The following is a 6,419-nucleotide window of genomic DNA, read 5'->3' on the forward strand; positions in this document are numbered from 1 at the left end:
GGGTGAACCCTAGTGACACCCTTGTTTTGGCCATGGAGACCATCCATCGTCCGCAGGCACCCCGTACCAAGGAGTCTCCAAGGTGCTCTAAGTGCATTTCAAGGTCAATCTTTCAAGGGTCATAACTCAGAGCTCGTGAGGGCTATCGATGAACTATCAAATGCTATAAGACAATGATGTTGATACCTAAAACCACCTATCTCATTTTTGAGATATCACATTTTGTTTGGATTTGGCACAGCCATCTTGCTCGATGCCAAAACTCTCAATGTGCCTCAGTTCATAGGTGCAGCATCGCGTAACTTTGAAATCGCTGATCTTAGCATCGAATCGTCAATGCCATTAGCTCAAGGTGGGCGAGTGAACCCTTGTGACACCCTTTTTTTGGCCACAGAGACCATCCATTGTCTGTGGGCACCCTGTATCGAGGAGTCTCCAAGGTGCTCTAAGTGCGTTTCAAGGTTGATCTTCTGAGGGTCATAACTCAGAGCTCGTGAGGGCTATTGATGAACTGTTGAATGCTACAGGACAGTGATGTTGAGGCCTAAAATAGCTCGAAGCTTGTGAGGGCTATCGATGAATCATCTAATCAAGTCTCTTAAGTTGATATATTTTGAGGTTTTGTTGAAATTGAAAAGTTGTAGTATGAGGATAGTAACAAAGTGAAGTGCTACATGATGGTAAGTCTGGACATGTTTCAGACACTTTTTGTGGGGTCCGTGACCCACCCTTGGATCTTGCCTTTGCTTCTCGTGTGTCAAGTTAGGACAAAGAGGAAAAGAAAGATTATGTGGAATCTAATAAAGTTAATTCCTCTGTTGGAGAAAAGGTAGGGTCCTCAGAACAGAAGACCTGGTCTTCACTTTTCGGCAGGAAACCAACTGGCAAATCTTCCTTCTCGTCGGTGACTTCTAAGACTAGTTTGGAGAAAGGTGAGTTCTAGGTCTTTATCCCTGACCCCTTAGTGGATTTCTCCATTTCCTCCATGGATTTCACGCTGGTGGGAAAATTTTTGGGGGCAAGACCAGGTCTTGATTCTCTAAGGAAAATGGTTAAGAGGAAATGGGCTATTCGTGAGGAGGTGGACATTGCTCCCATGCCAAATTGTTTCTTTCTATTTATTTTTAACTGTAACAAAGATATGAATTTGGTTCTTTGTGAAGGTCCCTGGTCTTTTGGAAAATGTTCTCTTACAATCAAAAAATGGGAGCCTAATATGGTTTTATCAGATTCCTTTTTCCTTTCTACCCTGATTTGGGCCAGACTTCCTAGACTCCCTCTCAAATTCTAGCATGAGGATATTTTTAAGGGCATAGCCAATTCCTTTGGTGAACTGGTTGCTCTGGATAATGCTATTGCAACCAGATCAACACTCCAAAGTGTTAGACTGTATGTGGAGGTGGCAGATCTGAATCATCTCCCTGAAAAGGTGGATTTAATCTCTAAGCTTGGTAAGAAAACTCAAGTAATCATTTTTGAAGATCTTCCTAATGCTTGTTATGCTTGTAAGAAATAGGGTCATTTGGTTAAAAACTGCCCCTCCAAGAGTAAAACCCACTTGAGTAGTGAGAAGGAAGTGAAAAAGACTAAGGTTCAGCAAAAGAAGTTTTTGAAACCTAAAGACATTCATCTCAAAGGGAAGAAAGAGACTAAGAACTCAATAGCTCCACTAGCTATTGTGGATATTGTCTGTGAGCTTCTTCTAGAGGATGGGGCTAGGCTCATGCCTGAGACGGAGAACATAAACTCTGAAAAAGAAGTGAATGGATCTCAACTTGATCCCATCTTGCCTAAACGAGGTATAGATAACCTGCCGAATTTATCAAAGAAAATTGTTCTTTATCAAAAGATGGAGGATAAATGGAGGATAAATGGCTGAATATGGAGCTCATAGAGAGGATGATGTAACTTAGCCTAGGGAGATGGAGGTTTTTGCCCCTTTACTTTCCCAGGATACCCTTTTTAAGGACCCTCCTATCTTAGAAGCTTTCAAAGAAGATGGAGTAATCTCAAAGCTTAAATTAAATTTAAGGAAAAGGGTTGAAAATAAGAATAACATAAAGGGGGTCGAGACTCGAAGCAATAAATTAGAATTGCATACTAAAGTGAATCCCAAAGCTTCAACCCCGGTAAAACCTAGGAGAAAAATGGATCAGTAGTCCAAGGTGAAACCAGATGTTGGGTCTCCGGATGGACGTGGAAGGAAATCTTCTAAGAAAACCAAGGAGTTAGAAAGCTTGCAGAATATTGCTGATGGTTGTCAAGCAACTATTCTGGATTATACCCCTAAAACATGGAAATGAAAATTATCACTTGGAATATTAGGGGGCTGAATAGTTACCATAAACTAGATGTTGTTAGGAATTTTGTTAGAGAACAGAAAACTAATTTTCTTCTACTTAAGGAAACAAAGATGAACAAAGAGAAAGCAGAGTAGATAAAATCTTTTAAAAATTACTCTATTAATGCTAGTAGTTTAGAAGGTGCTTTAGGGGGAACCATGATGCTATGGAAAAAAATTGCTTTGTTGGGACTATTTTGAGGGCTAGTAAATACTTTATGATTGCTAAAATTACTAGTGCTGATAAAAAAGAGGACTGTTATATTGTGAATATATATGCTCTCAACACGAAAAGCCAAAGGAAGAAGGTTTGGGACTCTATATCCAATTTTAAAATCATGGATTACTCTAGTAGGTGGATTATCATGGGAGACTTCAATGTCCCTCTTTATGACCATGAAAAAATGGGAGGTAATGCAACCCATCTCAAAGGAAGAATGGACCTTAGGGAGTTTATAAACAAAGAGGGCCTAATGGAAATGGATCTTCAAGGCATTAAGTTCACTTGGAGTAATAAGAGAGTTGGCAATGATTGTATTCAGACAAGGCTTGATCATGCTCTTATCTCTCCTGATTGGACAAAATATTTCATCTGCAAGTTGTAAACCCACCAAAAAATTGGTTTTGATCACTTCCCTCTTATTTTCACTACTAATAAGATTAGTCCTAAATGAATTTTCCTTTTAGATTTGAGAAGATGTGGAGGTAGCACCATCAGTTTGAAAGAAAAATGGAAGAATGGTGGAACATCAAAATTGATGGTACTGCTCTCTTCAGAGTGACTTCTAAACTTAAAAATGTCAAAAAAAAAGTCAAAATTTGGAATAAAAGATGCTTTGGAAACATTTTTGAGGATAAATCTGTATTGAAAGAGGATATCCAAAAAATCCAGGATATAATTCAGAAGGAGGGATATTCCCCAGACCTTCTTTTAGAAGAAAATGAAAAGCTGACTCAATACCATGACATCATTACTAAAGAAGAGATCTACCAGAGGCAAAGATCAAGCTTGATATGGCTGAATGAAAGAGACAAAAATACCAAATTTTTCCATCTATCCACTCTGAAGCATAGAGCCAAATCTCATATTTCACATCTTACTAAGGGAGATTTGAAGATTGAGGAGGATAAGGACATCATGGACGAGATGGTGAATTTTTTCTTTGGTCTTATGACAGTGGACCCCAACATCAACATGGAACACCAGGCAGAATTCCTTAGAGTGATCCCCACTTTGGATTCAAAGGATCAAAACAAATTGTTAAGCTCAATTCCTAAGAATGATGAAATTTTCAAAGCTATTAGCTCTCTAGGAGGAGAAAAAGCCCCTGGTCCTGATGGCTTTCCCATGTTTTTCTTTTAGAAACTTTGGAAAATTATTGGAAAAGATGTTTGTGATGTGGTAAAGGAATTCTTTGGGGCAAAAAAAATGCTTAAGGAAGTCAATTCCACCTTCTTCTGCCTGATTCCTAAGAAAATTGGAGTTGACTCACTTGATCAGTTCAGGCCGATCAGCCTTTGTAATTCTTTCTATAAAATTATATCCAAAGTGCTTACTTCTAGATTGCTTCTGGTGACCCCTTTGATCATTAGTGACCAACAAAATAGCTTCACCCCAGGTACACAAATCCTCAATTCTATGATTTTTTCTCATGAGAATATTCATTCCTTATCTTGTTCTAACAATCAAGGTTTTGTAATGAAAGTGGATGTTGCTAAGGCTTATGATAGAGTTGATTGGTCTTTTCTCTCAAACATTTTGCTTACCTTTGGCTTTGACAACAAGGTTGCTGGACTGATTCATCAGTTGATCTCTACTTCTTCTATTGTTGTTCTGGTTAATGGTAGTTCTTCTCATTTTTTTAATCCCTCTTGGGGATTGAGACAAGGGGACCCTTTATCCCCCATCGTCTTTGTTATTATGGCTGATTGTTTGGGGAGGTACATTGGGGATCTAGTGCATAAAGGAGTTATTAAGGGATTACAACCCTCTTCCCATCCTCTTATATGTTCTCATGGCCAATTTGTTGATGATACCATCTTTTTGGGGAAATCTGAAGTTAGGGAAGCCAAAAATTTGAAGCAAGCAATTAATCTGTATTCTTCTACCTTAAGCCAACTAGTTAACTGGAATAAAAGTGTTGTGTTTTTTCTCAATACCCCTATTCTTAGACAACATAAAATTGTCAAAATCCTTGGTTGTTCTATAGGGTCTTTACCTTCTTCCTATCTGGGTCTTCCTTTAAGCTTGAAGGCTCCAAATTCCTTCTAGGAAGACCTTATTAAAAAATTTAGTAAGAAGTTGGCTGGTTGGAAAGGGAACCTTTTAAGCCAGGCTGGAAAATTAACTCTTCTTAAAGCTTCTTTCCAAAGTATACCTACTTATGCTTTAAGTCTTTTTAAAATCCCCACTAAATTTACTGAGGCTATTGACAAAATTCAAAGGATTTTTTTATGGATTGGTGTAGAGGAAAAAAAGAGAATGCCTTTAATTTCTTGGGACCAAGTTTGTAAATCGATTAGGGAAGGAAGATTGGGCATCCAGAAGATCAGAAGCATGAATAAAGCTCTTCTAGCTAAACAAGGTTGGCATGTCTCTCATGGAAACAAAGAGTGGAGTACCATTTGGAAACACAAGTACCTTCTTAATTCTATTTCTCTTCTTGATTTCTTCTGTTCTTCTGATGTTGCTCATCCTTCCTCCATTTGGGGAGCTGTGCAGGGAACAAAGAAAATTCTTGGAGAAGGGTGCTCTTGGAAAATTGGTAATGGGATTAGGGTGAGATTTTGGGAAGATTTCTGGCTTAAGGATCACCCCCTAATTGAAGATGTTCAAGATATGACACATGTTGACTTATGCAAGCAGAGATATGACACTTTTGTTAGTCATTACTGGCAGAATGACTCTTGGGTGAACTTGAAGGACATTGATCAATGCTTCAATCACATCCAAGTTTCTCTCAATGCTATTTCTCTCCATCCTTCTTTTGAGGATGAGATTATTTGGTATGCTGATCCTACTGGGAAATTCAAAGTTTCTTCTTTCTTTTTTTCTAAGGAGAAGGAAAATCTTCCCTTTTGGGTGTAGGCTTGGACTAAGGGTCTCATTCCTAAAATTAACATCTTCTTTTGGGTCCTGCTTCAAAATAAAATTCTGACCCTTGATAATTTGCAGAAAAGAGGTATAAATTTGGTGAATAGGTGTATTTTATGCAAGAATGGATTTGAAGATAGAGACCACTTGTTTTTGAACTGCTCTTATTCCCAGCAAGTCTAGACTGAGATCCTTATGTATTGGAATTTGACCTATGTTCATCATAACAATAAGGAATCTTCTTTGAAAAGCTGGCAATGCCCTACTAAGAATCCCGATGTTCAATTCCTATGGAAAATTACTCTTTCTCATCTCTAGTGGGGTATTTGGAAAGAAAGAAATAATAGAATTTTTAGAAATAGAGAGGTTCCTGGATGGGTGCTTGGTTAGAATATTATTAGAGCTTTGAAGGAGAATTTTAGATCTCTGAAGAACCCTGATAAGACCTTTCCTATTGATAATCCAATGCATTCCAAAAATCCTAAACTTCAAATTGATAACCCAAGATTGACCATCACTTGGAGCTCCCCCCCATATGGTTGGATTAAAGGAAACTTTGATGGTGCTTCTAAGGGCAACCCAGGAAGTGCGGGTTGTAGAGGTGTGTTGAGAGATCAAAGTAGATTCCTGGATCTACAATGAAATGATGGGTTTGAAGAAAAAGGTTGAAAGTCTTCAACATAATCTGGATACTATCAATGTCAAACTTATCCAACTGGAAGGGCAGATGGGAGACATCCCTAATAAACTTAACAACTATGAGCAGAACCTCAGAATGCTAATCAAGGAGAGTGGCACTAAGATGGAACAGGTCACCTCGAGTATTTGTGTAGCTATTGCAAACCTAGGTAAAAAGGGCTAATGAAGATATCACTTTGGCTGAGGGTCTGAGCAAAAGAACAAGGCAGAGCTCGAGGAAGAGTGCAATGAAAGTTGTTGCTACTTTGGCTGCTGACACCATTCAAGAGATTGCTACAATTGGTA

Source organism: Cupressus sempervirens, chromosome 9, assembly GCF_028749045.1.
Source record: "Cupressus sempervirens isolate cs-2001-9-10 chromosome 9, ASM2874904v1, whole genome shotgun sequence".
NCBI lineage: Eukaryota > Viridiplantae > Streptophyta > Pinopsida > Cupressales > Cupressaceae > Cupressus > Cupressus sempervirens.